This window comes from Leptopilina heterotoma, unplaced genomic scaffold (genome assembly GCF_015476425.1).
Source record: "Leptopilina heterotoma isolate Lh14 unplaced genomic scaffold, ASM1547642v1 Lhet_488, whole genome shotgun sequence".
NCBI classification, from domain to species: domain Eukaryota; kingdom Metazoa; phylum Arthropoda; class Insecta; order Hymenoptera; family Figitidae; genus Leptopilina; species Leptopilina heterotoma.
Genome location: NW_025111105.1, coordinates 83,407 through 97,557, shown reverse-complemented (window position 1 = coordinate 97,557; position 14,151 = coordinate 83,407).

The following is a 14,151-nucleotide window of genomic DNA, read 5'->3' as shown; positions in this document are numbered from 1 at the left end:
AATATGGTCTCTCGGGGGTTTTTAGGGACGCTGATTACGAATCTTAAGTCAGTTCTTAAAAAATTCAAAATGGCGGATCCAATATGGCGGACAAAAATTAAATAAATTTGCTTTAAAATTGTCTCTCGGGGGTTTTTGGGGTCGCTGCTGACGAATCGAAAGTCAGATTTAAAAATTCAAAATAGTGGATCAATAAATCCATATGGCGGACATAAAAAGTTACGAATTTGGAAACACCCTCTTCTTTTTTAATATGGGCTTGGGATCGGCAATGGCAGAGTTTCATCTCTTTTTAAAAATTTTTTTTGTTTTTTTAAACATTTTCTTTTATATAAGTTAACGATCTCACTTGTCAATGAAATGAATTTAACTTAGAAAAATTCCAATGAATTTCACATTCATAAATTTCTAAGTCCAAGTTGAACTTAGAAAATAATATTTTCTATTTATAAAAATTTTTCTATTTTCAAATGTTGAATGAAAAAGACGTCTTTTAGACACTTTAAAAACATCTAATGGCCAAGACACAGAACATGAATAGGACGTCTTTAAGACGTCTTTTTGTACAAGTCCAAAAGACGTCCGCAAAAAGACATCCTTAGGACGTCTTTTGAACAAGTGTGCCCACTGGGATATTGTCAATTTTCAATTTTTGGCTATCATATTGTGTCCATTATTTTAAAGTTAGAAAAACTGACTTTAGATTCGTAATAAGTGACCTAGAAAAAACCTAAGCCGTAATTTTCAAACAAATTTGATGGATTTTTTATTTCTTCGTCCAACATATTGAATTCTCCATTTTTAATTTTAATAAACTGACTTCAGATTTAGAATCAGCGACTTCAAAAACCTCCAAATGCTAACTTTTAAGCAAATTTGTTTCATTTTTCAATTTTGTCCGCCATATTGGATCAGCCATTTTGAATTTTGACAAACTGACTCCAGATTTGAAATCAGCGACCCTAAAAACCACCGAAAGACTACTTTCAAGTACATTTAATTAATTTTTTAATGTATTGTCCGACATTTTGAATTTTGACAAACTGACTCCAGATTCGTAATCAGCGACCCCAAAAACCCTCGAGTGACAACTTTCAAGTAAATTTGTTTAATTTTTAATTTTTGTCCGTCATATTGGATCCGCCATTTTGAATTTTTTTAAAACTGACTCCAGATTCGTAATCAGCGACCCCAAAAACCACCGAAAGACTACTTTCAAGTAAATTTAATTAATTTTTTAATTTATTGTCCGCCATTTTGAATTTTGACAAACTGACTCCAGATTCGTAATCAGCGACCCCAAAAACCCTCGAGTGACAACTTTCAAGTAAATTTGTTTAATTTTTAATTTTTGTCCGTCATATTGGATCCGCCATTTTGAATTTTTTAAAACTGACTCCAGATTCGTAATTAGCGACCCCAAAAACCCCCGAGTGACAACTTTAAAGTAAATTTGGTTAATTTTTTACTTTATCGTCCGCCATATTGACTCCGCCATATTGAATTTTTAAAATTTTTTAAATCTGATTCCAGATTCGTAATCAGCGACCCCGAAAACCATGGGTATTATACCTATTGTAGATATTTTTCACTTGCCCTAATTATGGGACTGTAAGGGTTAAGGGGACACCTAAGTGGAAAAATGACAAAAAAATCGATTTTTTTAAATTTGATTTTCTAAAAGTAGACTCAATTAGAAATAGAACAAGACTTTTTAAAACCTTTTCTGAAACGTAGAAAAAATCTGAGTACATGATTCTGAATACCATGAGTTTTTAGTATTTTTTCTTTTTTCGTGTCTCCTGTAAAAATGTTTTTTTCCAATTTTTTAACTTTCGGTACACTTTTCTCCGAATCTACTAAACCGATTTGTAATTTTTTTTTTTTACTTTGTTCAGTATGGTTCCAAGAATACGAATAAGAAGTTTAACATCATTTTGAGTTGTTCAAACGGAGATATGAGTCAATGAATCAGAGAAAATGGGATTTTTATTTTGCTTTGGGTATAAATATTCATAAAAAAGTTTCTATTGGAGATAACGTCGTATTACTTCTTATTCATATAATTGATTATATTTGTAATCGAATAAAAAAAGGGCGAACGCAATTGGAATAATAGTTTTCGAGAAAAGTGTACCGAAAGTTGACTCTTTTTGCATTGTTTTTAGGTGACTTGGGTGTCCCCTTAAAAAAGCAAAAAAATACAGCAATCTCGCTCGTTTTCGAAGAATTAAATGGGACAGAAATGGAAACAGTTATTTTACCAAAAAATGATTAAGAATAAAGCTGTAAAAAAACTATATATATATATATATACAACTTACATACAGAAAAAATTATTAGAGTTAATCTTTTTTTTTGCGAAAAACTGGAAATTTTTTTTATTTAGAAAAAAAGTGTGTACCCCCTCCTTGGTTTTCACAATTCTTGGCCTAGTGGACTGCAGTTTTCCTTATTTTAGGTATTTTCATGTGTAGATTTCAGAAAAATATAGCAAACATGATTGGATTTGATCTTCATATTTTTTTCAGCCAAAAACTCAGTTTTTAAAAATTTCATCAAAAAAGCATGTATTTCACCCTAGCGCTCACTGTTTTTTTACCTAGAAAGCTTAAAATTGGTACACTTATGTATTTTCACGTGTAGATTACAGGAAGAATATAGCAATTCTTAGTCTAGTGGACTGACCTTGGGCAGTTTTATTTATTTTCACGTGTAGATTACAGAAAAAATACAGAGAAAAGGATTGGAGTTGATCTTTAAATTTTTTTTTTCGAAAAATTAGAAACTTTTTACGATTTATTAAAAAAAAAAATTTTACCCCCTTGGCGCTCATAATTCTTGGCTTAGTGGACTCCACTTTTGCATAATTTATGTATTTTCATGTGTAGATTTTAGAAATAATGTAGCAAAAATATTTAGAGTTGATTTTTATAAGGTTCTCAACGAAAAATTTAGTCAAAAAAGTGTGTACTCATCCCTGGCGGTTTCAATTCTTGACCTAGTGGACTGCAGATTTATACTCGTATATATTTTTATACTTAGACTTCAAGAAAAATTCAGTACGGAACCCTTAGTTTTAGTACGAGTTCAACTCACACTTATCCGGTTTTTTTATTAGTGATTCTGATAGAGACCATTTTTTTCTGTCAGAATCAATAAATAATAAAAAATTGATTTTTTCGAACCGTAGGTCCCTTTCAACTGTCCCTGTCATATATGATGATTAGACTATGACGATTTTGTGATTCAATTCTGAAGTCAGATTTTAATATTTCAAAATGATGGTTCCAATATGGCGTCAAATATTTTTAACAATTGTTCAATTTTTACATTTGGTACTTAGAGGTTTTTTACATAGCTGCTGACGAATCCAAAAGATAAAAGTAATATGAAAATACTTTCTTATATTTTAGGTCTAAAAAATTAGTGAGTTTCTAACTAAATATGACAATAATAATAGAATTAGTTTTTGCAAATTAAAAAGTTACTTGAAAAGTAGTAATACACGTTATAAAATGCTAAAATTATTTTTAACATGAAATCATAATTTAAATGTATTTCATCTTCAAGAAATATACATTAACTAATTCAATTAATAATATAATGTTGAATGTGAATAAGTTACTAATTTTGACTAATTCAAATGGAGAGAGTACGCCTTTCGGCACTTCAACAGGAATAAATTAATCTTCGTGAGTACTTTCAGACTTTAGAGATCGAAAGTTTTAAGGATTTGGAATGCTTGATTCTTCAAGAATCCCTTCTTTGATTAACGCAATATTAAGCATATTGTGTCCAGCATTAATGTCTCTCTCCCACGTGACACGACAGTTGTTTCAAGCAGCGTATCTGTTGAGATTATGAGAGACGACATTCATTTGCTGGACACAATTGTTGCACATTTGCGTTGTGCAGTGTTCGTCGGCGTTAACATTTTTAATTTATTAATACCTAATACTTGTTCGAGTTTAAACGGGCAACCCCAATGGGAAATTTACAACTAGTGGAGTACTGCGCCAGCACTGGCAGTACTGACATCTACGCTGACAGACAGCACTGGCATAACTCTGGGATGATAACGCTGTCTAACGCTGGCGAAGTACTGCCTGCCAGTGCTGGCTGAGAATATTGCCGCAATAAATGCCGTATTGTTATTAATTAGTCGTAAATTAATAATTATCAATAATTTAACAACAAAATGGTAAATAATATTAATAAATAGTTATTATTCATAAAATATTTCTCTTCTTAAAGAAATTGTATTAAAGATGGAGACTAACAATGGATATAGTAAATGAAGTAAAAAAAAATTGTTTATAACATTTAAAAATTAAATAATAAACAATTACAGTAAGTGTGCATTAGATTTTCATATTTTAGTACCTAACGATTGGAATCTAGAAATATCGCAAACCTATGAAAATAAACAAAATTGCTGACGAGGAGAATCGAACCTACGACCTACGGACTAACGCTCTAACCACTATGCTAACGACACATGTGTGCAGTAAAATTTTAATATCTCAGTATCATTCAGACGCATACAATTATTGAGTCAAAGATGAGAAAAAAATAGGGATACGTTAGAAATAATAAATTGAAATAAAAGTAATTAAACTAAATTTTTAAAAATTAAATTACTTTACTTATTGCATTTAACATTTTACGTAAATCTTGAATTACGCGGTAATTTTTTAATAATTTTTTATTTATAGTAAGAAGTATAATAGTATTTTAATAGGAACCAAATTATTATTGAGATTAAAGTTTAAATTTTGTTTATAATTTTAATTTGTTTAAATAATTTATTATTTACAAAATTAGACAATTATGTTAAATTATTATTATTAAATTTAATAAAAATAAAAAATGAACAACTGAAAAGTAAAATATTAATTTTTTCAATAAATTTATATTTATAAACATTCATAAACTTTTTTTATAATTTTTTTCAAGTTTATGTCAAAAAAGCAATGTTGGCAAAGAGCGTTGTGAACAATTTTTCTATACTCAGCCAGCACTTGCCGCCGTGGCTTGTCCACACGGAAAGAAATAGTCCGTCAACCATTAATGGATTAGTATATTACTTTGAGACGGGACTCTTTTTCCGTTGATTGTTACTTAACTTTACTTAACGATTGAAAACGAGTCATGGATTGATTAGAATGCCAGTATGTGACCAATTGTTTTAGATTTAATGCTGAATTGTTATCAATGGCTGTTTAAATGTTTACGAATCATTAGTGAAAGTTTGTGAACTCGTATCCTAAATCGGCGCTCTTCACTAGCGCATTGTTGCGCAGTGTACCGATGCGCATTTCTTCCGGTTTCTCTATAGTCCATGCACAGAGAAAAATGGATAGTTAAATTTACTATCTAGATAATCAGGGTGACGATCTTGGATACTCAACTATAGGACAACCATCTAGATAGTTAAATTTAGTATCTTGGGATAATCAAACTTACATACTAACTGACATTATCCAAGATGTTTACTTTGACTATCCTAGATAATAAACGCAAGTTGCTGTGTTTATATACATCTAAATTGATCAATAAGAAATATTTAATGATAAAAGTTAATTTTTAAAGAAATTAGTGAATATTTTTCCTAGGATAAATAATTTTTTATGGAAAATCTGAAAATTTTAAAGAACAAAATACATTAATTTAACGGTACCCTTGAAATGTTTAAATCCTTTTGACAGGTTTAAAGGTTATGTTGCTAATCGTAAGTTTTATATATTTTTTAAGCAATATTATATCTGAAATTCAGTATAAAAAAATTTGACAATGTTTTTAAATTTCGAATAATATAAAACTACTTAACGGTGTTCGATGGTCTCTCAAATTTCTCGATAATGTGCGACGTGTGCGACCAACAGTTATCACCCAACAAATACGGCACTGACAGGTTTAAATGACGTGTAATTGGTAAACATTCATTTTCTAACAAATTTCCCTCTGTTCACAGGCACTTTTTACAAAATCTGACAACGTACATTTGTCACAAATGTTTTTAATTGTCTGAATTCAAAAGATTTTGTCAATCCATGCAGAAACGTGGTTGCAGCATTGGAATTACCGTAGCAATGTAATGCGAATCATTTTGACAGGTGAGCCTTTACACTCCCTGCATGCTTCTGCCCTCTACTGTCAAAATGGCTGTAACATACGTCTTGCCGCCTGTCATTACATTACTTTTGTATTTCCGTACCTGCAACCGCGTTTCTGCATGGATTGACAAAATATTTTGAATTTAGACAATTAAAAACATTTGTGACAAATGTACGTTGTCAGATTTTGTAAAAAGTGCCTGTGTGCAGAGAAAAACTCGTTCGAAAACAGATGTAATCGGTAATCAAACTTCTGCGCAAGCGCTCCGCAAGTTGACTATCCAGGATAATAAATTTGATTATCTAGATATACTAAACGGGAATATATAATATTTCAGGAAGATAATATTTCTAACTATACAGATAATAAATTTGATTATATATTTTTTAACTATCTACTTTTAACTATCCATTTTTCTCCGTGTGTGTTTTTGCTGTCTGCTATACATATCCCTATATACTAAAATGTGTAATATGAATATTTAACTTAACTAATAATTTGCAGTTGAATTGCGTCTAGAAATTGACCTCGATGAAAATATATTTTCTTTTATATTTCTCGCTAATTAAAAAGTAGTTATTAGTGCAAAATCATTTCTCACAAGTTGTGAAAAATTTTGTTATTTGGTATATAAGAACAGTTCGCTTCTAAACTTAAAGTGTTATAAGTGTGCGTTTCTACGTGTAGTTATTATAAGTGCGAAAATGTGTTGGTCTAAAGCGTCTAAGAGTGTAAATAAAATATCGGAACTGTGCAACGAAAAAAATGTGTTCATTCTGTACCAAATAGTGTCTAAAATTAGGGATAATTCTGAAAGAAGTTGAATTTTTTGAATACTTTTGATAGTCATAGAAAATTTAATAGACAGTTTTCTAAATTTTAGTGAACGAGTTTTATATATTGATGACAGTTTTCTAACTTTTAGCAAGCAACTCGTCACTGATTGTGACTCAAAGTATGTTATCCATTCAATGATTTTGTGTCCCGTCTCAAAGTAATATACTAGTCTATTAATGATTGACGGACTTTTTCTTTCCGTGCAAGCTTTGGCGAAACAAAAATTCTGTACTGCGCCAGCACTAATTATCGAGGCTCGGCTAGACTACGCCGAACAATCGTCTGAGTACTAAGCCAGTGGTGAACATCGGCACTACACTGGCATTTCCCATTGGGACGCAACGCTTTACAAAAGTTTTTTGCATTTCACTAAACACTTCTAAACGGTAACAAATTATGCGTTTGTAATCTTCTTGATTCTTTAGAATAATATGTCTTTATACGCAAGGGTTTTTTTTAACATTGTTTGATAATACTCCTCACAGTTTTCAAATTTTTCAGTTCTTGTCATTTTTTTAGCTTACTTTATCTTTTCTTATGGCTCGATTGCCAATGATAACTAGCACTTTTTAAATAAACATGTTTGTCCTTATTTTTATTATCCTTGCACGGCACGGTGAGCCTGAACCAGACTCAACCCAAAAGTCTTTGCGCAGTAACTTTTTGTTTTTACTGTAAAAGTATAAGCAAAATAGAAGCCTTTCCTGTAAAAATTAAAATAATCGTCGGAGCCGTTTTTTAGAAATGTCCATTTGAATTTGGGCGATCGAAATTTCTTTACACATTATAATATGTGGACGTCCACATGAAAAGGGCCCATTTTGGTACTATTGGAGTTATCTATATGGGCGTATTCCTGGCAAAATTTAGAGAATTTTGAGTGGTCTTAGAACTTTTTTGGTTGAAAATGCGCTGAGTTACGGAATTTCAAAGTTTAGAATTCCAAAAACCTCATTTCGAGAAAAACGTAATTAAAGATTGCGATACCAACTAATTGTTGTATTTCTGGTTCTTCTTAGAAGTTATTCAGATAAGAATTGTTTCCAGTTTAGGGCACCTTGAAGATAAAAAACCATCAGGTTTAAAATTTTTAGAACCACCCCCTCCCCTTAATTTTGAAAATACGAAAAACCGACAATATGGGCCCTTTTCTAAAATGGACAGTTTTTCTATTAAAAATCCACTTTTTTACAAGATTAATGATTAGGTTAAATTTTATTCTTCAAATGTCACAATAAAATTTAACCTAATCATAAATCTTGTAAAAAAATGGTTTTTTAACAGAAAAACTGTCCTTTTTAGAAAAGGGCCCATATTATCGATTTTTGTATTTTCAAAATTAAGAGGGAGGGGGGGGTGGTTTTAAAAATTTAAAACCTATTTGTTTTTAATCTTCTAGATACCCTGGACTGTAAACAATTCTAATCTGAATAACTTCCCAGAATAATCAGAGATATTGATGTTAGAGTCATTTTTTTCGTAATTGTCAAAATGAAAATTTGGATATTGCGTCAATTTTTTCATAATAGAGACTGTCAAAAAATTTTAAATACGTTTAATATCTATTCTCTTTCTTCAAATGACAGAATAAAATTATATTCAATCATTAATCTTGTAAAAAAATGGTTTTTTAATAGAAAAACTGTCCTTTTTAGAAAAGGGCCCATATTGTCGGTTTTTCGTATTTTCAAAATTAAGGGGAGGGGGTGGTTCTAAAAATTTAAAACACGTTGGTTTTCTATCTTCAAAGTGCCCTGAACTGGAAACAATTCTTATCTGAAAAACTTCCAAGAAGAACCAGAAATACAACAATTAGTTGGTATCGCAATCTTTAATTACGTTTTTCTCGAAATGAGGTTTTTGGAGTTCTAAACTTTGAAATTCCGTAACTCAGCGAATTTTCAACCAAAAAAGTTCTAAGACCACTCAAAATTCTCCAAATTTTGCCAGGAATACGCCCATATAGATAACTCCAATAGTGCCAAAATGGGCCCTTTTCATGTGGACGTCCACATATTATAATGTGTAAAAAAATTTCGATCGCCCAAATTCAAATGGACATTTCTAAAAAACGGCTCCGACAATTATTTTAATTTTTACAGGAAAGGCTTCTATTTTGCTTATACTTTTACAGCAAAAACAAAAAGTTACTGCGCAAAGACTTTTGGGTTGAGTCTGGTTCAGGCTCACCGTGACGGTTCTGCAGTCCCACTTCGAATAATACATCAGCCAATACAGCTTTTTTTACCAGATATAAACCCACAAATCTTTGATACACTTTTAAAGAGGATTTTTTCGATGATAAACACTTTTCTCTTTTTCACACTTTTCTTCTTCAGTTTTTTTCTTGTTGTAAATTACCGAAACATTTACAACATCGGTACTAATTGTTTTTAAAAATTGCTTCTTCTTTCCACTATTCAGTAGATTAAAATTGAAGAAGCGTGTCCACCTTTCTTCATTTGACAATTATTTATCCTTAAAATTAATTTCTTTTTCCTCCTTCTTTGATTGCGACTTTGTTTTTAATACGTCAGCAAATTCCTTTATTTTCTTTTTATTGTCATTGTATTTATTTTTACTTGAATGACGTCGTCGATATTTATGTTTGATGAAGGTTTTCGACAATCCTTTAATTGTTTGAAGAAGTTTTTATTTTTATTTTGTAATTGTTTAATTTTTTCATCCATTTTTTTTCCGCACTCTCTTTATTTTGCTTTCCTTTTTCCGCTGTTTTTTCCCTCTTCTCTTGTTCCATTTCTGTTTTCGATCTTGGTGGATTCCGTACAGTTCTAACGTTACTGCTTTTTTTGTCCTTTGCAATTATTAAACCACACAGTATTTGTATAGAGAAGGTGTTTTCTACCTAAAGAAGCTACCGGGATTAATTTAAAATTTTATTTTTGAAGAAATAATTCTGCAGGCGTTAGAAGAATAGGAGAAATTTGTAATATTCTTCATCAATATTTGAAAAATCTAATTCTTCCTCAGCGACAAGAAGACTTTGAAAAATTGAATCATTCACAATTTTTTATTTTTCTTTTAAAAACTTTTTTCTTGAGGTATAAACATACTTTTATTTTCTGTTCATTAAAACTAGTTGTAATACGTTCGAAAAGTTAACCACAGTTTTGTATTCGAGACAACTCAAAACTATAAATTTTATAATAAAAACTATAATTAGTTATTTATATTCTAAATGACTGATAAATTGGTTTAATACAGTTTTTGTATAAAACTCAAATGGCTTTTTTCACACAACTTTACTACATTTAAAATTAATTTACATAAATCTTTTCAAAAGTCATTAACAAGAAGTCGCTATTGTTTATCAGGAAAGTAAAATTTAGTTAAATAAAAAATGTTTTCTTTAACATTAAAAAGTTTCATAAGTTTAATGAATTTAAAATATGTGAATTTTCTCTATTTAATAAAAGTAAAAGTTTAAAAAAAACATATGTGTAGAATAATTTATTTTGTTGATAAGAAGTCAACTTCAGTCATGTTTATCATTTAATAAGTCAGTTTATTTCAAAATTAGTAAATGCATACGTTTTGAGACATATAACCATTAAAGTTAATTTGAAAGTAGAGAAAATATTCCTACTGAATTATTTATATCATACTACTTTTTGGGCTTAGAAATCTCATTATTATTAATTAAAGTGGTTCATAAATAATTCATTTATAATTTTGGGCTATTGATTAAGTACAAATATTTTTAAATTAATATAATTCTTTATTAACAATTTTTTTTAATGTAACAGTGATTATTTGGAAATTTATTTAATTACTATTCTCGGAAAATGCATAACATTTTTTTTTGAAAACGGACTTATCAACTTTTGGGCGCTTGATCCTCATTTAAATATTAATATAATTAAATAAACTTTTATTTTTCTTATCTTTTCTTAATTTTTTTTTTATTTAAAACATAGAAAATCAAATTAAGTTTTAGTTTGGAAATACTATAAAAAATCCAAACTTTGCCAAGTTCAGTAAAGAAAAAAGAATTTGTTGACGTTTTTTACAGTTGCTATGTTTTGTTTATTTGTCCAGCATATTATTTATATTTAAATAATAATTAAATTAACTAAATTATATTATTTCATTTTTTTCAAGATTGGCGCTCAATCTCAGTTTGAGTGATATTGAAAAAAATTTACATACGGGTTTGTAGGCCTACACTGAGAAAAATGGATATTAAGCTTTATTATCTAGATATTAATGGTCAATATCTGTGACAGTGAAATATGTAACATCTTAGATGTTCAAATTTAATATCTAAGATATTGGAAAAAAACTTGTTCAAACATAACCTCACATTTACAGATTATACTTTTTAACATCTAAGATATTAAACCATAACATCTAGATGATATGCATTAGCATCTTTTCTTTAATATCTAGTATATTAAGATTTTTAATATCCAGTTTTCTCAGTGTACTTATATGTTAGTTAAAAATGTGTAAATTATTGTGTATGAGGGTAAATTACCACAAAAACAGTATTTTGTATGTTTTGAGAAAAATATGTATAAAAAATTTTAAAACAAAAAGAAATAAATAGTTTTTTAAGTTTGTTGTCTAGAAAAAATCCTTTTATCACCCGTGCACAAAAATTTTGCTTTTAAATAACTGACGATAGTGAATAAAATCATTCATTTTTTTTGGCCGTATGAAAATGAACGCCATCTGCATACAAGTTGAACAAGTGAATGACTACTCTCTGTCTCTAAAATATGCCAACTACAATTAAGAACATGAACTAAAATACTAAAAACAAATTTAATTCTCTTCTTGTAATATGTTACAATGTCCGAAAAGAATTTTTGTAATAACTATATAATACTTTTTTTACAATAAGAGTTTAAAAAAGTGTACCTATTTTTACCGATTCCACGCCAGGAAGTTCTCTTAATAAATTGACATTTTTAATTATTTACATAACGGTAAACCAAAAAGAAACAAAATTTAGTAAATCATAATTTAAAACTATAGTCAAAGGATCATTGTGATATATAGCGAGTCAAGTTCTGTAGAGAATAAAATGTAGGTTTTATGTAGGTCATTGAAAGTGCAATTTCAAGGACGATTAGCGATATGCAACTCTTTCTTCTTCCGAAGAATCGACAGAGGATTCGCGCCGATTGTGAAAGAAAAGCAATAAAATGTCGACTTTTTCATGATTGCGCTATCGTTGATCAGAAATAAAGGTCAAATCGCGGTGAAAAGTTGCGATGGTATAGCAAGCAATGGTAAGGAAATTGTTTAGCATACATAGAGGCAGCAGTGATTGCTGCACTTGGACTTGTTCTATGAGCCCGATGGTGGTTCTTGAAGGAGGAGGAAATGTCTTTCGCCATGGTAATAATGAAAGAGAATTCTGCGTTAAAACATAACTATAAAGCAAATCAGCAAGCCAATAATAAAATAAAAAGGATTTATAAGAATGAATTAAAGCGTTGCAGAATATTTTAATTCATTTTGGTGTTATTTTAACACCTCACAATTTACTCTGAATCATACTTAAGTCCGGTGTACAAAAACCAAATTTAGAATCTTTTTGAACGATTTTTCTCTATTTCTGTATCGACAACATTTCGTCATCAGGAAAATTAATATAGCTTCAAATGAGAACTTCAGTTATGCGTAAACATTTATTTTGACTTTCGAAAAAGTTAGTAAGATAATCATAGTGCAATAACTTTGAAAAATACACGGAGAGAACAATCTACCTAAAATAGTATAGTATACCTAGTGCCCCTTTTGTATGTTACCATGGCTACATGCATGCGAGTCAAAACACGCCGAGTGAGCACCCCTTTAAACATTTTTTCACCAAATTTAATGAAACTTGGTAGTAACATTGTACTAATAGAATAGATGAAATTTGTTAAATTTTGTTAATTAATAATGACGGATTGCCTAGTTACAGGATGTTAAAGTTTAACATTTTTATCGAATCGCAAGGTTTACAAAATTTCTATATCCTATACTATTAACCGTATGAAAAAATTATTTAAATGTTTTTTGTAGCATTTTATTGTACTTTTCAGAAAAATAATTTCACTTAAATATTTTATTTTTTAAAAATATTATTTTTGTTAAACAAGTAAAGTTTTTTATGCTTTATCTACGCGAATATTGTTTCCTTTTTACATAAATAAATAGGTTGGAATCATAAGGTTAAGAATCTGCAAAAAATTCAACTGCCTGACATTTGTTTAATAGCAAACACATAATTATTATTTATTGCTTGGCCGATTTTTTATTTTCAATGTTCATAATTATTTATATTATTTATAAATTACACTGGCACACAAAGAAAATTTATTATCTAAGCTTACTATCACTGCCTTATGTCTTTGGGGTCGCTGAAACCGAATCTGGAATCTATTTAATCCCATTAGGCCAGGGTTTTGAAATAACATGAAAGAAAATCCAAAAATTTGTAAATCAAGAACAATTTTTATTTCTAAATCTTACTATGGCAGCCTTATGTTTTTGGGGTCGCTGAAACTGAATTTAAAGTCTATTTACCTCATCATGTTAGGGTTTTGAGATAACATGCAAAAAATCCAAAAATTTGACTATTATATGTTTTTAGGTTCGCCGAAGCCAAATCTGTAGTTTATTCAACCCTCTCACTTCAGGGTTTTTACTCAACTTCGGAAAAAATCACAAATTTCGTTCTCAAAATTTGTAAATCAAGAAAAAAGCTGATCTCTAAATCTTATCAAGACTGCATTTCGTACTTGTGGGCGCTGAGACTACCGTCTATTTAACCCTGCTACGACAGGATTTTAACATAACTTCGATAAAAACTCTAAAATTCTATCTCAATATTTTTAAATCAGGAAATTTTTTTATCTCTTTTCCTCACCAGGACTACTTTAAGTACTTTATGTTTTAACTATCGATGCAACCGATTTGGCAGTATATTTAACACCATCCTGTTTGGGGTTTTAACATAACTTCAAAAAATTTCTAAAACCCAAACTTTTGAAATTAAGGAAATTTTGATCTATAAGCATCAGCGATCCTAAAAACATGAGGTAGTCACAGAAAGTCTTGGGGATAAAAATTCTTCTTGATTTAAAAATTTTGGGGTCAAATGATTTGATTTTTTATATTATTTCAAGACCCCGGCGTAATAGTGTTAAATAGACTTCAGATTCGGCTTCAGCGACC